At 42.5% G+C, this 24,458-nt stretch overlaps 1 long non-coding RNA gene across 2 annotated transcripts in view; it reads right to left on the reverse strand.

The window, feature by feature from the left end:
- Window positions 1-3,468: 3,468 nt before the first annotated feature.
- LOC110342363 overlaps window positions 3,469-24,458 on the reverse strand; it is a 72,710-nt gene continuing 51,720 nt past the window's right edge. The window contains exon 7 of one of the 2 annotated variants that reach the window (XR_005869875.1): window positions 3,469-3,730. This is a non-coding gene — a long non-coding RNA (uncharacterized LOC110342363). Of the gene's footprint in view, window positions 3,731-16,037; window positions 16,517-24,458 lie in introns of those variants that run through there. The other variant, XR_005869872.1, reaches the window with a different exon arrangement.

The raw sequence follows: 24,458 nt of genomic DNA on the forward strand, positions 1-24,458 counted from the left end.
AGTCTTTTGCGTGTACACCTAAGAATTGGGTTATATGGTAGGTCTTTTTTGAGACTGCTTTTCCTTTAAGAACACTAGTGTACACATCCACCAACAGTGTATAAGGTGAGCAAATCAAATTCAAGAACACATAAAGATTACATACTATGAAACTCAGTTTTTTCCCCAAAGGATGCAAAGTTGCTTCAACATACTTAAATCAGTATATGAAATTCAGTACATAAAGACAGAAGCTATATATCATTTCAATCAAAGCATAAAAGGCCTTAAACAAAATTCAGCACTCCTTTGTAATAAAAAGGCTTTCAGAAACTATGAACAGAAGGAATAGTTGTATGCAATATAATAAACACTATATATGATACACTAATAGCCAACACTATTCCAAGTAGGGAAAACGTAAACAATTTCCTCAAATTCTGGAATAAAGCAAGCAATCCCACTTTCTCCATTCCTTTTTGTTTTGTTTAATTTTTAATTTTTGAGAGTTGCATACATGAATGTTATATTTTCATCATTTCCATCCCCCCTTTCCTTTCCTTCTAGCAGTAACTCTTCTACTATTCCCATTCTCTCTCTCTCTCTCTCTCTCTCTCTCTCTCTCTCTCTCTCTCTCTCTCTCTCTCTCTCTCTCTCCGTCTCTCTCTCTCTCTCCCCTCTCTGTTTCCCTCCCTCCCTTCCTCTTTCCATCCATCCATCCCTCTCCAATTCATGAGCTCATCTTTAATCCAGCCTCCCCAGCTTTTTTTCTGTAGCGTTCTCAAAGTCTTAGCTCTAGGTTAGTATCTATAGATTAACTGGAAGGCCACTAGATGGAGCTCTAGGGTGTTCTAAAACAGACAAAGACTACGGGGAGCTGTAGTCTTGAGCTTGCTGTTTTTCCCTTTATCCCTCCAGTTTGGTCTTTCCAGCTTTGTGGGGGAGGGAGGGGTCCTCCTGATTTTTAAAGACCTTGAAAATTGTACCTAATGAAGTATAAAAAGCAGTCTAGGGTTCCTGATATGATTTTTGAATTTTTTTCTGACATCTGTAGATACACGTGGCTTATAAAATACACAGCCAAGATGACTCAGTCTTCTTAACTCTCAGGATCCATTCCAGCATACCTGAAAATGATTTCACTAACCTAGACCAAAAAAGAGCAGAGTTTTCGGAAACTTCCTATGTTAGACCCCATGTTTGTTATATTTATCACTACTAGCAGCCTTTTATATAATAATAGACCAATTACTATACAGTCTCAATAGATCCTTCCCACTGTGATTTTCTATATTAATGGCCTGAGAAGAACACCAGAGTGCCATATCATCTGATCCCATTTCCACACATTCCAAAAAACAGAGGGGCAAGTGGTTATCTGTGGTGCCTGGCAGCATAGCAAAGCGCATGCTGGCCTCCAGGCTCCCTCGGTGCCACAAGTACCTGATACACATTTCAGAGTCCATACTAGCATCCTAGCTCTTCCTGCTTCCTCCCTCAATGGAGACTTCCCCAGTTCACAGGCTTCATTCCCCCCCCCCGGCTACTTATTCTTATAATGCTGCTATTTCAGCTATGCTCCTCTCTTTGTCTTTCTGCCTCCCTCCTCCCTCTTTCTCTCTATTTTACTGTGTTCTCTCTCTGTGTGCATCTCTCTCTGTCTCTGTCTCTCTGTCTGTCTCTTTCTGACCTGCTCCTGCTTCTCTGCCAGGTCATATACTACTTTCTCTCTCTGCTCTGGACTCTTCCAGATGTCCCTACCTGTTCTCTCTCTCATATCAAAAATAAAACCCTTCCCCTTATCCATACCATGAAGTGGTCATGCCATCAGTTTATAAGCATCTAAGACACAACAATGTACAGGCTATAACTGGGTTACAACGGACCTCTTGTATGTGCAATCAGTGATTAGGATGATATAGATGCCTGGCCAGGTAGTGTCAAAAGTCCCAGTGAGCCCTTTGAATTTCTTAATGTAAGTGGCACACTCAGCAACCTGGTTTATATTGTATTACATTAATGTTTATATTAATAGTTTCTAACATGAAATGGAAGCTCAGAAAATACCTGAGGCATGAGAACTAAGAGTTTGAGGAAAGCCTGGGATATAAATAGGTCAAACCTTACCTCAAAAACGGGGTAGGTGAGAAAATATTTATCAAAATATCAAATATTCAGTGAGCAAAGAGTTTCTCTTATAACAATAATTCTGCCTTCTTTGCTTAAACACAGTATTTTCCATCTCCTGATCATCTCCTGTGTGGTAAGTGATGTCCTAAAGTCCATACATAGATTATCTTATCAACTTGAACTGGACTTAAATAAGGTAGAAGTATTGCTATGAGGAAAGATTGAGTCCTTCCCACTCTTCACCCTGATGGGCTTGGAACAAATCAAATGCATGAAAGTGTATAGGGCCATGTATTAGCATAGACCAGTGGGTGCTGTACAGAGGCAGAGATGTTCTGAAAGATTGGGCTCCCTCTGAAATAAGTGCTTAGAGAGAGAACAAGGATTCCCTAAGAATCTCTGTCTGGTGGCAAAGTGCATGGAGACAGTGAAGTGCATGGTATTCAGGGTTGGTTGACATAATTAGTGTGTGTGTGTGTGTGTGTGTGTGAGAGAGAGAGAGAGAGAGAGAGAGAGAGAGAGAGAGAGAGAGAGAGAGAGAGAGAGAGAGATTAAGGTACCTGTGTGACAGTTAAGTAGAAATGTCCTAGAGGTAGCTGACCAAATGGAATTTTAATTAATGAACTTTGTAGAATTGTGTGAGCATGGGTTCTTTGAAAAACATGATCTGTGCTCTTCCCCAAAGCCAGAGAGTCTAAAAGAAATGCATTATGACGCTGGGCGTTGGTGGCGCATGCCTTTAATCCCAGCACTCGGGAGGCAGAGACAGGCGGATCTTTGTGAGTTCAAAACCAGCCTGGTCTATAAGAGCTAGTTCCAGGACAGCCTCCAAAGCCACAGAGAAACCCTGTCTCGAAAAACCAAAAAAATAAAAAAATAAAAAGAAATGCATTATGTTTAAGCAATGCTACAGCCTACAGCTTCCTCATTCCTTATTCCCAAATCTCACCTGTTCCCACTTTTAAGACAGGGCACTTTTTCACTGTTGCCCTGAACTGAAATGCTTGAATATACAAGGATTTCATATTGCTGCCATGTGCTTAGTCTGCTGATATAATGAATGAAGGGGTTATACTTTTGGTTCCTAAACATCCAGAAAATTCCATCTAACGGACAAAAAGAAGAAAGAAAATGTAAGTAGCAAAGTAGATAATTCCTTAAGTCTGCTCCTCTCGTGCCATCTGCTGGTTTTATAGGTTATAGCATCATGTTGGAAGGGACAGATGTGGGGATAAGACTGCAAAATGTAGTCTCAGGGGTTCATTGTTTTATCCATTTCATCTGTATTGAATATAAAATGAGCCAGTAATATATAGGTGTTGAAGGGTCCTTGAAATTAGCACAGAACACACCCAGACATCAAATTCTCAGCACAAACATTTATCTACCCCTGAATGGTAAGTGGGCTGCCTCTGGATCTGGTAAAGACAGCAGCAGGTGGCGCTGTAGGTGCAATTGTTCAGGAAACAAAGGGGATGTCCTTGCTAGGATGAGTCCCTTAGTCCAGTAATTGCCTCATACAGGTCACCTGGCTCACAGAAGTTCTCCTGGAGACCATCATGGAACTGTCCATGGCCAAATGAGGAAAATGCCATCTTCAGAAATGAGCGGTTGGTAACACCTGAGGAGATGATGAAAAGTTTGGTCATTTATCTGTCGAATTTGTTAAGTCAAGAAAGAAGAAGACAGAAAAGGATTAGAGGGGCAAAAAATAATAGAAAAATAATGATGACAAGTGGGCCCATCAAAGGCCAGAGCTGACTCATTAGGGAGGACTAGAAGCAGCTTGTTGAGCTAGAGTTAATCAAGGAAGTTGCTTTCAGCAGCCCCTCGGAAATGTGAGTTAGCTTATAAACATTTCATAAATTGATGTAATAGCAACGTTCCTTCCTGAGGAACAGGCAAGTTTTTCTGCTATTAAGAGATCTAGGGCTTGGTGTTTCTGGAGGGAGACTCAAGACAGAGAGGTAAGCTGTCACTAGACTCGGCCATGGAGTCCAAAAAATGATTGTAATTTGACCTTGAAATCCTAAACTATGAGGACAGATTGACCCCCCAGACCACCTGCTCCACTTAAGGTAGTGACCAGACTCATGTTTATAATAAATCTTTTCTATATCACCAACTCCCCCAATAATTACATAGAGACTTTTAGTATTAATTATGAATGCTCAGCCTTACCTTAGACTTGCTCATAACTAGTTCTTATAACTTAAACTAACCCATATTTTTAATCTATATTTTCTCACGAGGTTTGTAACATCATCTCCGTATCTCCCATCCTGCTTCCTCTCTGTCTAGCTGGTGACTCTGCCTTCCTTCTTCCTAGAGTTCTCTCTCTCTGCCCAGAAGTCCCGCCTATACTCTTCTATCTGGCTATTGGCCATTTAGGTTTTTATTGCACCAATCACAGCAAAATATCTTCACACAGTGTACAAATATCCCAAAAAACACACCCACCATAGTAAGCAAGTAAGGCAGCCCTGGGTGATGAGTTTTTGAGAGGAGCCAGAAAAATCTAGATTGGCTACATAATATATATAAGGTCAATTGAAGGATGACTATCACCAGAAAACAGGATCCAGTCTGTTACCCAAGAATAGCCTTTCCTGGGGTGTCTAAGTGGACTCTGTGATTGAGACATTTGGGGACCATGGATGATTGGGAAAGCTTTTGACAAATGATGAAAGGAATATTAGGTAACAAGTCTTTGGGGGTGGTGTGGAGAGACTGAGAGAAGCCATCTCTGCTTTCCAAATGGTAGCTTGGATGGTTGTGAATAAGCAGTCAGTAGTGGATGGTGAGGGATTTGTAACTGAGGCATCTCTACTGAGAGGGACTAAGTCTAGAGGAGGGTGTTGAAGAGAACCACAAAGATAATGATGGTAAGCATTAAAGGAGGGATCAGCGCAGTTGAGAGAAGGATTTGTTGAATGACCTCAATCTGAGTGAGAGTTGTGTCATGAGAGTATGGGTATCAAAGAGGATGTAGCTGAGGTGGGGTTGGCTTTGGTTAAGTCTAGTAATGGGGTTGTAGGATTTATTCATAGTTCTTGATGTTCAAGGACACCTGGACTGACAACATAGTTAGGGGAACCAGTTGGCAATGAATATTAATTGTGGCCATAGGTGTCCAAGATTTAAAGGGGAGTATCTCAGTGGCCCAGCTGTCTTCCCAAGGGTTTTTTATGTGTATTTGGAGGGTATTGGTCATGATGGTTTGGAGGAGTAGAGTCTGCATGACTATGTAGTGTCATCTGTCCATTGGGTGTTGCCAGTACTTGCGCAGTAGATTTTGCAGGCCCCCTATATTTGGTAAGAGTGTTGACACTTAGGGAGGAATTTGATCAAAGGTAAAGCAGATGAAAGGTGATTAGTTGTGGTTTACTGAAACAGAACAGGACTGAATAGTAATTGTAATAGGAGTATTGCAAGAAACCATACCAATAATCTGGGTAGAGTCTTTTGGGGTTATGGGGGTTTCCCTAACCTAAAATTGCCAGACATACTGGCAGTTATGTGGGCAGAAGAGAAGCAGGAGTTAAAGAAGGGGGTTAAGATTCATCTTGTTCAATGGAGAATGGGTAATTTTAAGGGGATGGGGGGCTGGACAGCATGGAAGAATATGTAAGGTGGGGGTAGAAGAGTACTGAGGAATGGGAAAAGGAGAAGGGTGATTTTTAAAAAAGATTTTAGGTGAGACAGATGAATGCAATGTGGGATTTCCTGGATCCCAACTACACTCCGGGTCATAAGTACCATGGTATAGGGCACTTGCCACTTGGGTTGGAGTAGCAGAATTGGTTGGTTGGGGAGTACAAGGAGAGCCTGTATAGGACTACTTGGAAGATTTGTGAGTGGCCTGGAAAGAAGACAGTCAGAATATGTCCAGATGAGTGATCAGATTGCCTGTAAAGGAGAGGGCAGACGTTTATCAGGTAGGGGGGAAGAGGGGGACATAAGACCAGTGAAAGAAGGGGTCTCCCAAACATCAACTCAAAGGGAAAAAGATTGATGGGTTTGCGAGACATATGTGGAGATGAGCTATAGGGAGAAGTTAATCCAATTGAGATGAAGTTCCAGGGCACATTTGGTTAGTATTTCTTTGAGGGTCCTGTTGGTACATCCTACCTTACCAAAGAACTGTGGGTGGTATGGAATATGAAAATGCAGGAACATAACCAGTTTAAAGCAAAAGATTATGTTAGAGAACAAAGGGGTGGTGACAGTCAATGCTCTTTTGTTTGTGGTTGCATAGGTCTCAACCCAACTAGAGAATGTATTGATGCAGACCATAGATATTTAAAGCATTTTACAGTGGGCATATGAGTGAAGTCAATCTGCCAATCGCAGCCAGGAAGCAGTCTTCAGGCCTGGTGCATGGGACAGGTCAAATAGTGGAGGTGGGATTAGTATGCTGATTAGTATCATAGGTTTGGGTTAGATTATGTTGAAAGGTCTTATCTGCCAAGGTAAGAGATATGTGGGTTTGAAGAAAGGATAGAAGGGATTTGGTATTAGAGTAAAATATGTGATGTAGGTAGCAAATGATGGCCTGTGTTGAAGGATGGCTAGGTATGCTGTATTCTGGGTCATGCAGGAGAGTGTCTTAGAGGGAGCTGAGTGAGTCATATGGGATGAAAGGGCAGCCTGATGGGCTTTACTGACAGCGGAGCAGTCAATTTGGTGTGTTTTGCAATAAACCAAGCCAATTTGAAAGGGTAAGAAAGAAGCCTCAGGGAGGTTACAAATATATGAAGTTAGTAATTGAATTGCTTTTGTGTTTAAAAAGTCTTATTCCTTCCGCATAACCAAGTTCGTTAGTTGCAAAGCATATTTGGAGTCTATACACAACATTAATAATATACTTTTGGAAATATGGAAGGCTCTGGCGAAGGCTGCCAGTTCTGCCTACTGGTTATTAGGGTGGGGGGGACAGGGTAAGGAAGCCACCTCAGCAATGGCATTGTGTAAGACCACTGCACATCCTGCCACACAATGGCCCTCTGACAGGAAGGAACTGCCATCTGTATAGAAAGTATAGTCAGAAGTAGCTAGAGGACTCTCTTGTATATAAGTACGGAAATGCAGAGGGTCTGAGAAATGTAGGGGCAAAGGGACAAGTGTGGATGGGTTAAGTGGAGGACATGCAAGAGTGATGTGAGTGATGTATTTTCATTGAGATACATTTGGAAGGATAGAATTCAAGATAGTGGAAGGGATTGGAGTCCTTACAAGTAAGGAGTTGAGAGAGAGGTGGGAATAGATTGTGAAATGAGAATAGGTCCCAGAGTTATGTTTTTTTTAATTCAAAGATAAGTAAGGCTGTGGTAAGGGTAAGTAGGCAAGTAGTCCAGCTGAAGACAGTATGGTATTGCCCAGAATTTTGGAGAGGTAGTTGACAGGGTCAAAGAATGGTCTGAGAAAGTGTCCCAAGACCTCAAGGGCATAAGCTTGTTTTTCAGGAGTGTAAAAATGGAAAGGTTTGCATAGATCTGGGAGGTGGTAGGCTGGGGCAGAAAGAAGAGCGTTTTTAAGCTTAAAGAATTGTTTGTGGGTGAGAAGAAAAGGTTCATGAGGGGATCCAGAAATGAGCAGCCAGGGACCCATGAGCTGAGGAAATTGACCATCTCCGAAAAGTAACATAACTCAGATTTGTTGAGGGCTCTCCAGGGATAGGAAGTGGAGATGGGCAAGTGAAATATTCCAGTGCAGGATGGATGGTGGAATCCAGCCAGGCTAACTGGTCCTGTCTGGCAGGTCCCAATACAATGAATGAATGTTGCCTATTTAACCCTTCATGGTTATTCTGTAGTACACAGAGAGAGAGAGAGAGAGAGAGAGAGAGAGAGAGAGAGAGAGAGAGAGAGAGAGAGTGAGAGAGAGAGATTTACTGTGTGCTGTGTAATAAGTGAACTGAAAGTCAATATTATACAACAATAAGCAAGATTGGAATAAAAGAACTTGTGTTCCCTTCAGCCAGGGTTACCGAGGAAAGCAGAAATATCTGCCAATAAAACCGTATGTTTTGTGAATTTATTGTAATAATATTTTTAAACTGACAATGTAGAAAGGCATTTATGTTTCTGACAGAGTAAACTTAGGACAATAGGGCTGCTAGTCCAACATACCTGTGCCCCTGGTTTCCCATCCCTAGCAAAAAAAAAAAAGTAAAGAGATACAAAAACCAAAGCAATCTGCTCCTTTCAGAGACTATGGGGGGAACCCTGGACCCTGACTAAACCAGTATAGTGGGGTGGTCTATTTGAAGACCCTACATCCTACACACACACACACACACACACACACACACACCTCTTAACTCTCACTGCAGACTTGCAAGGTTCAGATTAGACCTGTCCAAGGCTGAAGCCAATGCAAAAGCAAAGAATCCAGATTTAAATCCAGATGTGTTTCCCCAGGCTTTCTCACTCTGCTTTCCTTCACCGACCCAAATGCCTCGTGTAAACTCACCTAATTATCTCCCTGTTCCAGCTCTCCTGTCTAGGTTTACAAGTCGGCACCTATCTTATTTTGGGTGCAAGGCAGTTATTGATGTACTCCTCTTCTCGAGTCTCTGTTGCTTCAGGGAGTGGAAATCATCTTTTTCCCCCCTCTCATCAAATATATGTCACCCAAATCCACCATGCTCTGTCTAAAGCACCCACAATGTCTTCCTCATAATGGGGCAAACAATTCACTCTGGATGACTAAATCCACTTCAGGAGACCTGCCACGGCGCCCAGAGGAGCGGACTACAGGGGTGTGCGCCTCCTAGTGGCCAGAGCGACGCTCAGCGCGCGTGCGCGCTCCCGGGATGACTGCGCGTCCCGGGAGGACACGCCCCCACCCGGTGCGCGCCGAGACTACGCCTGCGCAGGTAGGAAGCCCGGTTTCTTCGACTCTTAAAGCGCAGCGCTAGTTTCTGTGACGCGAAGCACGCTGGCCTCACACACACACGCCTCAGAATTTGGGACCTCGAACCATGGGGACTGCAGTTGCCGCTTCATCTAGGCCCTCAGCTCAGCCGGGTCCGACTCCGGGAGAACAGAGCTCGGGGCCCACACTTCCCCGCCGCGCCGGAGGCACACTCTGCCTCCAGCAGGTGGCGCTGAGTGGCCTAGTGTTGGCCACTGGGAGCAGGCTGCAGCCCAGGGACTGCGACCCTGCGCTGGCCCTTCCCAGACTGCTAGAGTGAGGTAGCAATTGGGAAAGGCCTGCTACCCCCAGGTACTGATTCCTACGGGCTAAAGGGTACTGACAAGCACCTTCCTCCATTTGAGTGGGTGCCTTGGTGGTGACCACACAGGCCATTGATACAAGAATGAGGGGCCCTTCCTAGAAGAGGATGTTCTCTTGTCTCTGGAGAACTTAGAATTTAAAGTAAGCCACCTGCTCTTTATCGTCTCACAGTTCTAGTGAGTCGTGTCACTGTGGAGTACCTAGAGCTTGGCCCTGCTGTAAGAGGTCTTCACAGACAGCTGATTGGCAAGTGGAAGCCCTGGGGTACTTTCTGTGCTTGGAGAGCATGGTACCAACGCTGTAACCCGTGTACAGAAGAGACTCGCATGAATACCCAGGAACTCCTTAGTGGATTTTTAAGAGTTAATTTTTCAGCGGATAAAGGTCTTAACCTTTAAATAACACAAGCTGGATCTTTTTTTTTCTCTTCCTTTTTTTAAATTTAAGTTAGAAACAAGCCTGCTTCACATGTCAATCCCAGCTCCCTCCCCTCCTCCCCCACCCCTCATATAAAATAGTATCACCTAGTACTTTTTACTTGCCAGGTGCTATGCTAATTTTACATACTCCCTATGTTAATTCCTTATTTGGATAATAGTATCCAGAACACTACCATTTTTGAAACTTCTGTAAAGCCAAAATGTGTTCAAACTATGAAAGCATATATTAAGAATAAATCTTTAAATTTGTGAAATTGAAGGGCTCATCTTGTGAAAAACCTGGACATTTTTGTTGATCCCAGATTTAAGTTAGCAAAGGTTTGAACCCTGTCACAGTAGATTACCCATCAGACTCTCTGCTGTAAATTCTCCTGCTTCTTGGCCTTACCATGGCTGCACCTGGCTTCTCTACAAGCAGAACATTTTAATGTAATTATTCTGTCTTTGCATTCTGGGGCTGTCAAATGGCTCATCAGGTAAAGGCATTGCCTCTAAATGTAATTAAGTTTGAGCCCTGGAACACATGTGGTAGAAGGAGAACACTGATTCTCAAAAGCTTTCTTCCAACATCCACAAGTACACCATGGAGCCCACACATACACAAAATAAATAAAGGTAATGCTAAAAGCAAAACAAAACAAAAATTCAATTGCATTCAAGAGCTTGAGAATGTAGTTCAGTTGGTAAAGTGTTTGGCATGCAAAAGTCTTTATTCAAACTCTACCACCACATAAATCAAGTGTGGTGGCACATGCCCCTTGTGAAGCAGATTAGCTGTTCAATTTAATTTTGGCTACACAGTGAGTTAAAACCTAAGCTACATAATACCTGTCTCAAAAAAATGCATGCAGTAAAATCTTCTTACACTGGACCATCACTCTCCTCCCTGGTATCCATAATGGCTTCTGTGACTATTTCTTATCCTAACTCCAGAGTAGCCCCAGTGCAAGGTTGATTTTAGTGCTATCTGTGATCTTCTAGAATGGAGAAAGATATTCACCAGAATTCTTTCTAGAAAAATAACACATGTATGAATATTTTTATAAGAAGTTCTTTCCAAAGCCAGTTAGGGGAGATTAAAGATTATTCCCTTAAATACTAGGCTTCTCAAAACACTTGAGGGAGGGGAGTGGCTTGGAGAACTGTGGAAGCAGTTTCCTCTGCGAGGAAGGATAAGAGAAAAAAAGTCCCTGGGGACAACACTGCCAGGAGAAGCACTAGGAAGAACAAGAAGGCCATGTCTTAGAGAAGGGTCTGTGCAACTTTGTATCTTGAATCCATGACCAGATGGACTCAGAGATGCTTTCAGGATAACTAGAGGTTCTTTAGAGTGAACTTTAGGGTTTTTATTGTAACATTAAAAAATAGAAAGAAACAAGAATTACAAAGAACTAGACAGAAATCATACTGTGATAAGAGGTACAGTTACTGACTTCCTCCTTGCCAGGTACCATACTAAATACTTCAAACATTCTTCAACAAATTATGAGCTGGGTGTGATGTTCAATGCTTATCATGCCAGAATGCAGGAAGCAGAGACAGGAGGATTGCCACAAATTCAGTGCCAGCCTAAGTTACATAGTAGGACCTGCCAGTCTCCGGGTTGGGGGAGAGTCTGTTAATTACAGTGTTCTTTTAGAAGAAGAAACAAGTTTGGAGAGTACAAATGTAATGTCCAAGCATTTGTAGGCTGGACAATTGGTGGAGACCAATGGAAATCATATGTTCAGATTTGCAACAGTGACTTGAATGTGGTAATCTTCGTGGCTGAGTATGCAATTCAGAAGGGAGATCTTACCTATAGATATAAATTGGAAGATCATAAGCAGGTTGTTGATTCATAAGGTCCTGGTACTGAATGATTCATCTAGAATATGAGTGTAAATAAGGAAGAGGGAAAAAGTCATGGACTAGTCAAACCAGCCCAAATTTTAGACTTAGGGAGCTTCACTGAAGAAGACAGTAGCAGTCAGATTGGAGAGAATCTGGGAAGGAAAAATACAGGTAAAGTGTCTAAAACGACTAAATTGAGTAGTGGGGACTCAGCATTGAATTAAGCACTATCAAAATAATCTGAATGACAAAAGATTTAGAGACAACAGTCTCAGAAGGAGCTTTTCTAAAAAACAATACAAAAACAAAAAATAGAGTAGTCATTGAGAAACCACTTATTTTTATTTTTACCAAGCAGAAATTATGGCAAGTCTGAGCTAACAGGGCTGATTCAACAGAGAAGGGGTTATATGATGGTGTGGTGATTTGAATAGGAATAATCCCCATGGACTCACATGTTTGAATCCTTGTCACATAAGGAATAGCACTATTAGGAGGTGTGGCTTTGTGGGGGTAGCTGCGCCCTTGTTGGAAGAAGTGTGTCACTGTAGGGGCCCCCACTTTGAGGTCTTATGTGCTCAAGCTACACCCAGTGTGGCACAGAATCCCCTGATGCTGCTGCTTGCAGATTAAGATGTAGAACTCTCAGCTACTTCTCCAGCACCATGTCTGCCTGCACACCACCATGTCCCACCTTGATGACAATGGACTAAACCTTAGAAACTATAACAGTCCAATTAAATGTTTTCCTTTATAAAAGTTGCCATGGTCATGTTGTCTTTTCACAGCAACAGAAACCCTTCCTAAAACAGATGGAAAGAATGAGGCTGAAGTGATGTCCTAGAAAGAAACTAAGGAGCAAGGTCTAATGTATACACAGTGCAGAGGTTGTCCTATCATTGAGTCACAGAAAGGGGAATATGCCATTGTAGACAGAGAGTAGATAGATGTTGGGAGACTGTATTGTATGGATGCTCTTAGTGAAATAGGAGGCCAACTCAGGATCGAAGAAATTGTGTCAAACTGTTCTGTGGCAACACTAAACTTTCTGTATATACATTATTCTGTTGCTGAGATAGCAGCCATCCACCTTCTATCTCATAAGAGCTTAAGGGGACATGGATCAAGGGTACAGATTTCATGAGCTGGTTTAGATTTTCTCTGTTGGGGAAATAGACTGTAGCTCAGCATGCACCCCTGAAAATACTGTCTGTGATCATAAGGTCAACGAATCCCAGAAAACACGCCAACACTGTGGAAAGATGATTTGGCCATGCTCCATCCCAAAACTGTGGCCCTAGTGACACCTAGCAGAAATAACCATGGACAGTTGCCAATGATAAAGACGCTGTTTTATTTTCACATTATGCTACGCAGCAAGGTTTCCAGTCCAGCAACTTCCCACCCTCTCAGAAAGTTGCCTTTCCTCACACAGTGAGGTCAGTTTAAGTTGGAGAGGTTGTCCTACAGCAGGATACACACAAAAGAATGGGAGGTGACAGGGAACGAATCTGAGGATACCCACCCAGGTGATGGAAAACCAGTTCCAGCAGCTGGCCTTCACACAGCCCCAAGTGTGGCACATGTATGGAAAAAAAGAGAGGCCCCTGACCACAAGCAGGAAGTAGAAAGAAGCTCGGTGATGTGGGAGAACACCCATAGTGCAAGGAAGAGTCTGGGCTCAGTCAGGCTCCAGGCTACCTCTGACCCACTCATTCAACTGAGACTGAGGGCAGCTTTCTATGACTATAAGCCTGTGTCTTTGACAGAAACATGATAATACTCACTTAGTTGGCTGTCACAAGGATGAAAGGAAAGATTAGGAACCAAGTCTGTGTGTGTAAGGCCCAGTGCCAAAAATAAAGATAGCAATTAAAAGATTCCTAGTGCACAAGAAACAACACTCTTATCCATGCTGTTACTGAAAGCATGGTGTTCTATTTCACTAAGTTTCAAGTTACAAATAAATAAAAATTTTAAAAAATCAAGCTTAACTGTTTCAGCATTGTATCATTTACCAATTAATGTCCAAAGTACCTAGAGCTTCCTGCTGCTGGGGAAGCAAGGAAGAAAACCTTTACAGACTATTACAAAGACACCACTATAACAAAAGACAGATTAGCCAGAGAAACAATACAGCAGATTTATTTGATCATAGTTTTACATGACACAGGAACATTCAGGTTAAAGACACAAGGACCCAGAGTGGACTATCCATTTTGATGCTTAGGTTCAACCAAGAATGGACATCCATGTAGAAACAAATTGAACAAATAGGATGTGATCTAATACTAACACAACGAGAGAAAGCCCTGTCTGTCCCTAGTCAATTCCTTGGCTGTTCTGCAGCTTTTCCTCTTTGCAGGTTCCAGAATGAGAATCTTGTGACTCACAACGAAATGAGGTGAGTCACAGAATTCATGGAGATCTCGTAAAAGATGGGAAAGTTAGTGAGGTTTAATCACTGGGTCCGGGGAAAGGAGATCCTGGTTTCTACACCTTGGAGAAATGGACTCTACCATCTATATTCTAAGGTATGAGTGAAGGATAAGCTATAGGAGATCCCTCTGTCAGATTCAAACTACTAGTGAGGGCTTCCCTTCAGAATGTCATTCTCTGAGCCTCAATACTCTGTGGAAGGCCAACAAATGAGTTGGAGAGGATAAGAAACAGTAAGCAGCCAGGACACTGGGAATACAGTCAGCTGGGTGACTGAAAACAGATTTTGATCCCTAGATGGTCTAGACTATCAATACAGACAAACTCTTAGATGATGCATATACCCTTAAAGAAAGAGCCTATATATGGATGGAACTAGAAGAAAGCATCCTGAGTGAGGTAACCCAGATACAGAAAGACAAAGATGCTATGTACTCACTCATAAGTGGATATTAGACATACAGCAAAGGATAATCAGAATTGTAATTCATAACCCCAGAGAAACTAGGTAACAAACAGGACCCTAAAACAGACACGCATGGATCCATCCACACAGGAAGGGGAAATAAACAAGATCTCCTGAGTAAACTGGGAGCATGAGAGGGAAGAGGGAGGGTGGGAGGAAGAGTGGAGGAAGGAAGGAGAGTGGGAGGTGAACATGAGGGAACAGGGTGGTGGATTTGGGGGAAGAGAGGAAGAGCAAGGAAAGAATTAGCTTGATGGAGGGAGCCATTATGGGATTATCAAGAAATCTGGCACTAGGGAAATATCCAGGAATCCACAATGATGATCCCAAATAAAATAAAATAAGCAATATGGGAGAGGGTGCCTGAATTGGCCTTCCCCTGTAGTCAGATTGAAGACTACTGTAATTGTCAGCATAGAAACCTTCATCCAGAGATCTGTAGCTAAGCACTGTGCAAAGCTTCTATAGTCCAGTCGAAGAGAGGGAGGAACAATAATACGAGCAAAGAAGTCAAGACCGTGATGGGGAAACCCACAGAAACAGCTGACTTGAGCAAGTGGAAGCTCATTGACTCTGGATGACAGCTGGGGAACCTGAACTAGACCCCCTGAATGCAGGTGACAATGGGTGGCTTTGGACAGTTAGTGGGGCCACTGGCAGTAGGATCAGGATCTATCCCTAGTGCATGAGCTGACTTTTCGGAGCCCATTTCCTAGGGAGAAATACCTTGCACAGCCTAGACACAGTGGGGGAGGGCCTTGGTCCTGCCTCAGAGTGGTGATAGGACAGACTTCATTGATTCCCCATGCCTTACCCTCTCTGAGAGGCAAAAGGGAGGTGAAGGGAAGGTGGGGGAGCGGGAGGACAGGAGAAATGGGGAACTGAGATAAGTATGTAAAAAAAAATAAAGCCAGGTGGTGTTGGCACACGCCTTTAATCCCAGCACTCGGGAGGCAGAGACAGACCGATCTCTGTGAGTTCGAGGCCAGTCTGGTCTACAGAGTGAATTCCTGGGCAGGCTCCAAAACTATAGAGAAACCCTGTCTTGAAAAGCCAAAAATAAATAAATAAATAAATAAATAAATAAATAAATAGTCTACTACAGAGCAGGTAGAAAAGACCACCTTAAAGGTGCATACCCTCTCATCAGTACTTATCTTTTTTATTGACCTTGGCCTGTAGTGAGAGATCTTACAAGGTACCTGAGGTGCTGACCATGCCTGTTTGGTTGTGGTCACAGGTGCATACGTGAGCATGTGGAATTTTGGTAGGAGATGAAGGACAGGCTGGCTCTCTCTGAGTTCCAGTAGGGTCTCAGAGGGCAGCTGAGATTGGATGCTCGGATCACTGACCCTGGGTTATCGGTTTCTCGTGTAAGTAATTTACCCCCAATAAAATTAACCCACATCATCCCAATCCCATGTATCGTAATTTGAACTACTACATTGGCCTCTTTGAAGTTCTAAAAAGGCTCAAAAACTTATCACAGAACAAATCACAGACAGAAATATGTATGTAGAATTTATCAATTAAAATGGTGGCCAACAGGGCTGGAGAGATGACTCAACGGCTAAAAGCACTGGACCCCGGTTCAATCCCCCAGCACCCACATGGCAGTTCACAACTGTCTGTAAACTCCAGTTCCAGGGAAATTGACATCCTCATTTATGCATACATGCAGGCAAAACATCAGTGCACATAAAATAAAAACAAAAAATCATTTTTAAATGATGTCACATGTCTGTAATTCTGTAAAGTCAAGTTTCATCAACAAAGCTATTTAAAAATAGGAGTGTGTATTGCAATAGTTCTCATGGGAGTAGGGTCCTTTGTGGTCAGTAGTATTGCTTAAGGATGAAGGCATTTCCAGATCTGTCCTGTGACTTCCAGCAAAGACAGCCAAACTTAGGCTCAGACTTCTTTACAAATCCATTTTCCAATGAGAGAATACACTGAACATATTTAAGAACCAGTGGAGAGCAAGTTTCTGGAATAAGAAAAAAAGAAATGTAAGGGTGGCCTGACCAAAGTGTTCTCCATGTTATGTCATACTGAAGTGTCTATTCAGCAGGACTGGAAGAACTGCTGGTGTCTGTTGTGGGTACAAATATACACATCATCCTCATGAAAAATATGAGTAGCACTTCTTCCATTTGTGAAATGATTTGCAAGTCCCTGTTGCTACTGTTGTCACCTATGCAATCACCATTCTTGCATAAATGGCCACATCTGTTGACTGTTACAAAGTCCTTTCTCAGAACTCAAGGGCATCAATCATGTAGTTTCCTACTGCCCTAACATCTGGTCAGGACTCAATAGGAGAGGCTAATACCTAGTCCCTGGTTCCTGGAACTCAGCTGGGTCTCTCATGGCTCTGACTGAGGGTAAACAGTAACCAGGGGGAAGCTCCATTGGATAATGACAAGGCCAGCCTGAGGTCATTCTGACCAATGAGGGCAAGGACTACTGATACAATTTAGTCCTTGCCCCAAAAGTGGAAGCTGGAATCTCCTGGGCTTTTTGTTGTTTCACTTGAGATGATTCTAGAGGAACTCCCACCTTCTTCTGGTCTATCTTAGCATGACTACATCCCTATTCCACATCCCAGTCAGGGCAAATTCTCTGTAGAAAAGAGTGTTCTTCGCTTGTGACACATGTAAAAAGTAATGGTCATGGGGAATATACACAAAAAACACCTGAAGGCCCACCCCCATAATCTCCCTTAGTCCTGTGGAGCAAGACTGTCAAGAAAATCACCTTAAGAAAAGCTTGGCTGGCTTGGCAGTGGTGGTGCACACCTCTAATCCCAGCACTTGGGAGACAGCGGCAGGCAGATCTCTGTGAGTTCGAGACCAGCCTGGTATACAAGAGCTGGTTCCAGGACAAGTTCCAAAGCCACAGAGAAACCCTGTCTTGAAACAAAACAAAACAAAATACAAAAAAAGAAAAGAAAAGCCTGAAAGATAACTTGATCCACAAGCTTCTGACAGGAGCTTCACTTCTATCTCAGGAGACTAATCTCAAAGATATATTACCTGCATGACAAGTAAGTAGGGGTATCTCTGTTGTGTTTAAGAGCAGAGCTTAAGAGGGCACTGGCAAGCTGAGAGGTAGTGGCACTTGCCTTTAGGCAGGCAACTCTCGGAGTTTGAGGCCAGCCTGGTCTACAGAGAGAGTTCTAGGACGCCCAGGGCTACACAGAAAAACCTTATCTTGAAAAAAAAAGTACTTGAAGGGATGGAAAGATGGCTCTGGGATTAAGAACACTGGCTGCTCTTCTACAGGACTTAGGTTCCCCACACCTACAGGGTAGTTCACAACCATCCATAGCTCCAGACCCAGAGGATCTAATGCCCTCTTTGAGACTCTGGGGGTACTACGCATGCAGGTGGTTCATAGACGTGCAAGCAAAAAACACCCACACACAAAGAATAAAACAATAATAACCATTTTAAGAGGATTCTGGAAAGAGGTACTAGTTGTGACCCAAGAGAGCAAAGAGGCACATGGAGGAGAGAGGATGGGAGCCATCTTTTCTTTTCCTCTCTAGATCTTACTTTCATGTCATCATACATTCTGTTCACAGCTCAGGACCCTCCCAAATCCTCAGTTTCTGGGAATCGGAGCCCAAGTCCACTAAAGGCTCTTCAGTTTCTTATTCAGTCCCCACTCCTCCATGTCTGCATACCTTAGCCTCCTCTGTTGCCCAACAGTGCCCTCCTAAACACTACCAGATGCTCAGTCCCCTGTTTCCCAGAAGCATCCTCCTGGACAATATCAGATGCTTTGTTGTCCCTTGAAATGGACTCTTCCTGTTTTCTACCTAAAATCATATTCCTCTTTTGTTTCTGTATTTCCAGATCTCCACTTTTAATTCCTAGTCAAATAAAGCCTTCCCCATTGTTCTCAGTGAATATAGTTCTCTTCCTCTGTACTAGATGAGTATGAGTGGCTCTGGGCAAACAGTGTCACTCTGTGTGCCTCACTAAAGCTTTTGTGCTACATCCTAAGAGGAACTGTCTTGCTAACCTTGGATTCCTCCAGAAGACCCAGCAAGGACTGGCCAAGCAAAGACAAGATAATGCTGAGTGGATTTCATTATGATTGTTGCCAATTACACTGTCTTACAAATGACTTGCTTCTTTTTCAGACTGATATTGTAGCCAAAACTATGTTAGTAAAGCAAAAGCAAAATGTTCTTCTTTCTCAAAATGTCATATCGGGGAGCACACAAAAGAAAGATCTATTTGACTGGGACCTTTTAAACAACTGGGGCAGAGGAGATTGAACTTTGCCATGCCCTGAATACCAGAGAAGCAGAAGTACTCAGTGACAGCAAAGGAATCAAGCCGCAAGAGTGCATTTCTTAGCAAAAGCCAAGGCCTCGGAACACATGGAGCAGGAAGCTGACAGACACAAATTCAACAAACGGCTCAGTCGACACCACCCTATGCTTGCTACATGCAAGGCCTTCAGCTGAGTTCCAACAATGTGCATGTCAGGGTATTGTTTCACTGACACGATGTTCTCAGCGTTACAGGGTGTCATGGAAACCAATGGAAAGTTGAACTACAGAATGTTAAATTCTGTAATACAAATGACATAACTAATAGCTCAGAGGAAAAGGACATCACCATGGACAAAGAGCAGCCTTGTTGCACACACAGGTGTGTGTCAAGAGCCATGCCTGCCTCTGGTGAGCTGAGGCATGGACTCCAGGTATGGATGCACTGCCATGACTGGGCAGCTTCAAGTCACAGCAGCTTGGGCCTGCCTGGGGAGCTCAAGTAAGGACTCCAGGGTGCTCATGCATTTCAAGAACCGAACAGAATTCAGACTGCAGTGGGTTTAAGTACTAGCTTAGAAGCTTAAGACTGGATGAAAAACAAGGAGAGCATCTGAGGATTTAAAGCAGGATAACGATACGGCTAGCTCTGCATTTAACATAGGATGGATTGTACTATCTGTAGTGGATTGGTCCCTGGGTATACTCATTGCTTTTCTTGTTGCTGTGACCAAGTAACTGACAAGAAGCAGTTTAAGGAAGAAAATGCTGATTTTGGCTTACAGTTCCAGGAAGATAGCCTCCATCACACTGAGGAAGTCATGGCAGTAGTCACATTCCATCTACAGTCAGCAAGCAGAGTGAACAAGAAGCAGCACAGGAAACCTCAAGGCCCATCCAGAAGTGATTTCCTTACTCCAGGAAGACTCCCACCTCCTAAAAGTTCCACAATCTTCCAAAACAGAGCTGCCAGCTGGGAACCCAGTTTCCAAAACTGTGGAGGACATTTCACATTCAACCCACAACTGGGGAAACGGAAATCAGGAATATTTTTAATCAGTATTATTGAGATATAATTACAAAAGCTGAAATCCAGTGAGAGGGTATACTTCAAGGAGTTTTGACAAATGCAACATATATTTAAGTATCCTTACCAAAATGTAAATTATTTCCATCACCTAAAAATGTTCTTTTAGGCTCCTTTATATTCAATCTTTCCAAGCACCTGGCCATAAGCAACCACTGGTCTGCCAAGAACAATAATACATCAGTTTTTCCTATACTAGAATTTGATATTAATGAAACTCACCAGTATAGCCTCTTCTCACTTTCACTTAGCATAGATCTTTGAGATCCATTCATGCCTCTGCTTACATTTGTGTTTCTTTTTATAACTGAGTGGTATCTCTTAGTGTATGGCTCTTCCATGGTTTATTTATTCTTTCTCACACTGATAGAACTTGGATTGTCCACAGATTTGTGTTCTTATCAATCATTACTATAACTGCTCACATGTAGATTTTTTAATAAACATGGGTATTTAGATGTTGTGTGTGATAGTTTGAATGTGATTGGCCTCCGTAAGCTAATAGTGAATGGCACAATTGGGAAGTGTGGCTTTGCTGAAGTAGGCATGACCTTGTTGGAGGAAGTGTGTCACTGTGGAGGTGGGCTTTGAGGTCTCAAGCCATGCCAATAACTCAGTTCACTTCCTGCTGCCTACATATCAAGATATAAAACTCTTCAGCTCCTTCTCTGGCACCATGTGTTCGTTCATACTACTATGTCCCACCATGATGAACCATGATGATACAGTCTGAATTCCAAGCCACCCAATTAAACATTCTCCTTTATAAGAGTTGGCATTGTCTAGAAACATTAAGCCAGATGTTGGTACCAGGGACTGGGGTATTGCTATGAGAGGCCCGTCCATGTTTTTGTGTTGCAGAGTATTTGTTTAACTATATAAAGATGTGTTGCATTTGTTTAATTATATAAAGATGTATTGCTATTTTATCTTGCCTGCCTAAGGCACCTGATTGATCTAATAAAAAGTTGAATGCCCTACAAATGGACTTTGGGTGGCCATCCAACAATAAGAGATGCACTCTCACCATGGACTCTTGGGGGAGGGTCTAGGCCCTGCCCTGGATGAAATGACAGACTATGGACACTCCCCAGTCCCCTTCCAGTCACTGGCGACCTGTAGCCACCACTTACAGTGGAGACCTAGGTAAGTCTAGCTCTCAGTTCTCATCAAACAAGCTTCTTTAAGCAGTAGATGAAAACTATCATAGAAAGTCACAACTGGCCAAAATGCAGAGAACATTTACAGTTACACATCTATTGGCAGACATGAGGTTTACATTGAGACTCTGTCTGACTAATATTTGAAAAGCTGCCATGCAAACCTAAGGTGTGAAAAGTAAACAAGATAATGTGTGCTTTAGGCTAAGAGAAAGTTCCTAACAGAAGCATGACTTGAGGTTAGCAGCATGACACAATTTGAGGTGTTACATGACAAGCAGATATGCAAGGACTGGGTGTCAGGAAGGCTTTTTAAGTAGAAAAACTTCATGGCAAAATATGCAGAATACAAAATGCCTCACTTTAGGGAGTTAGCAGTGTAACTCACTGATACAGTGCTTGCCTGTGAAGTGCAAGAGACCAGGTTTGATTCCCCTGCCCCAGCACTAGAATAAAAACCACTTCAGCCATTTTGATGTAACCCTGTGGCATTAAGTACACACACACACACACACACACACACACACACACACACACACACACTATTGTGCAACAATCACCATCTCTTTTCAGAACATGCTATCATGACAGACTGAAATTCTAACCTAAAATAAATAAAAATCCACACACTGACTACACTGGTCCCCTGTAATCATGTTTCTGTTTTATGTCTCTGGTTCAACTACTTCAGGTAGTTCTTATACATGAAATAAAACAGTGCTCACCTCTTTGGCATATTTCGCCTACCATAACATCCTCCAGGTTTATGCATATTGTGGCATGTCTTTTTTTTAATTGGTGGTGTCCTGGTATGGGTATACACCACATTTTGTCATTCATCCATTTTCGTATGGATGCTTGTGTTGCCTATGATTAGTGCTGATGCAAGTACTGGGTACATCTATGCCTGTATTTTCATTGGCAAGTGTGAGCCCAAACATCCATCCTCAACTGTTGGATGTGCAGCTTTTGATTCCTTTGAGCAGGGAGCAAGTGAATTATGGAATCAAACCCACTTGAACTGATGAAGGATGTTGCACTGGAAGGAAAGACTAACCTTTTGAAGAAGGAGGAAACTATGAGAGGATAGGAAGAATATCAAGTTCCATAGATAACTCTTTTGCCTTTTTAAATAACTCAAGACAGGCGCCAGTGATATGGATTAGCAGGTAAGGAAGCTTACAATGAGACCAATGACCTGATTTCAATCCCCAGGAGGACCCACATTGTAGAAGGACAGACCTAACACCTAAAATTGCTTTCTGACCTCCACACATGTACCATAGCACAAATGTACCCACATATCTATATGCACAAAACATCTTAACAAATTGGAAATAACTGAAAACATGCTTTGTGAGTTCTTCTGTCTGCCTGTCTCCCTTTCTCTCTGCCTCTCTAGTATATACAGTAGTGATTCTCAATTTGTGGGCCATGACCCCTTTGGGGGTCCAACCACCCTTTCACAGGGTTGTATATCAGATATGCTGGATGTAAGATATTTACATTGCAATTCATAACAGTAGCAAAATTACAGTTATGAAGTAGCAACAAAATAATTGTATGATAGAGGTCACCACAACATTAGGAACTGTATTAAAGAGTCACAGCATTAGGATGGTTGAGAACCAATGACACAGAGAAAGAGCTCCTCTGAGTTTTGTATTAACGTTCCATATCAAGGAATGAGGATATCTGCCTCAGAAATCCTTTGTCGTTTGTCATTGACATTACTGGCAGACATGAGGTTTATATTCAGACTCTACCTGACTAAGATTTGAACACCTGCTATGTAAAACCTAGGTATGAAAAGTAAACTGGATTATACCCACTGAAATTGTGAAGTGGCCTATGTGTAGAAATGTGTTGATGTATTAAGTATTAAGAGAAGTGCTTCCTGGTATTCAGGAAGTCATGGGTTCTCATTCTCTCTCTCTCTCTCTCTCTCTCTCTCTCTCTCTCTCTCTCTCTCTATGAGATAAACAGAGACAGGGTTTACCTTAACCATATTAAAAGGTAGACACCTCAACCTGAGGATATAATAGGGAAAATGTGCTTTACTGGCATCGTTGAAACTAACTCAAAACCAACCCAGTGTGAAAAGTGAGGTGGTTATGTTTTTGTGCACCTCTAGGAATGAGTGTGGCAGTCATGTTCCGTTGTTTGTAATTTGTAATTTTGCTGACATAAGTCTTGATTATACAAGGGGAGATCACAGCTAGTTTAATCAGGCCTCAATGTAAGGACTAAATACTTGGTCACTACTAACCAAATTAAAAAAATCAAATTTTGATTTTTTAAAACTGGAAGAGGTTAATATCATTTCTACAAAGATGACTTTAAAAGTGTATCCACTATATCACCCTCTCTCCAAATTTATATGTATGTACATGTGTGCCACATGTGTATGGGTACCTGAGGAAGCCAGAAGAGGATATCAGATCCTATGCAGCTGGAGTTACAGGGAGTTGACAGCCACCTGACAAGGGTACTAGGAACAAAACTTAGGTCTTCTGAAAGAGAAGCAAATTCTCTTAACTGCTGAGTCATCTCTCTAGCCCCTACAATTTTAAAGATTTTTTTCACCTTTTGAATTTTTTCTAGATCATACGCAACTATTTGCTTGACTTAGAAGACTACAAAGTATCAGTGACTAGGTATTACCCATTTTAAAAAACACGGTGAAGGTTTTGTCTGATTTCTTCTTCAGGATAAAACTGCAAGAGATACAAGAGATGCTTAGCGTCCCAAGGTGACTGCGTTCCTGAAGTCAAGGAACCTGGTATGGGATAATGCACCTTCCAAATAGAACACAGAGAAGAGAAGACCCAGTCCTGAAAAAGACATTCTATGAGCCTTGGATCCTTGGATATTAGTCCTGGCTTGGTAGCTGGCTTAAATCGATTTTCCTCCAGAATTATCCATAGTATTCATGATAATCACACCTGCCAAACCTAAAGAATTGCATCAAATATACTCATGAAAATGGAGATGGTTTTGGAACTATGGCTGGGGCTCTCTGGGAGCTGCTTCAGCATGTTCTAAGCATTTCAGGGGCTTGTGGGTTCTTAGGACACTCTTCTTTCTGCTGAGAATAAATTTTCCAACTCATAGGTTGGCTCTTAGACACCTTGCCAGGAGAAGTCCAGAAACATGGTACAGGTGGCCCTTCCTAGCCCCAGTGCAGTGACCTGAGAACCAGCATGGAGCAGCTCCAAATTCTCTCCCAGCATTGCTTCTTTGATGCTTCCTTTAGATTTCTGTAAGGGCTTTGCAGCCTTCTAGGTCAAGCAAAGAGTTGCTTATGATCTAGAAAAAATACAAAAGGTGAGAAAGAAAAAAGAATAGGTCCATTGTGTAAATGTACCATATTTTCTCCATCCACTCTTCAGTTGAG

Source organism: Mesocricetus auratus, unplaced genomic scaffold (genome assembly GCF_017639785.1).
Source record: "Mesocricetus auratus isolate SY011 unplaced genomic scaffold, BCM_Maur_2.0 Super-Scaffold_4256, whole genome shotgun sequence".
Classification (NCBI taxonomy): Eukaryota; Metazoa; Chordata; class Mammalia; order Rodentia; family Cricetidae; genus Mesocricetus; species Mesocricetus auratus.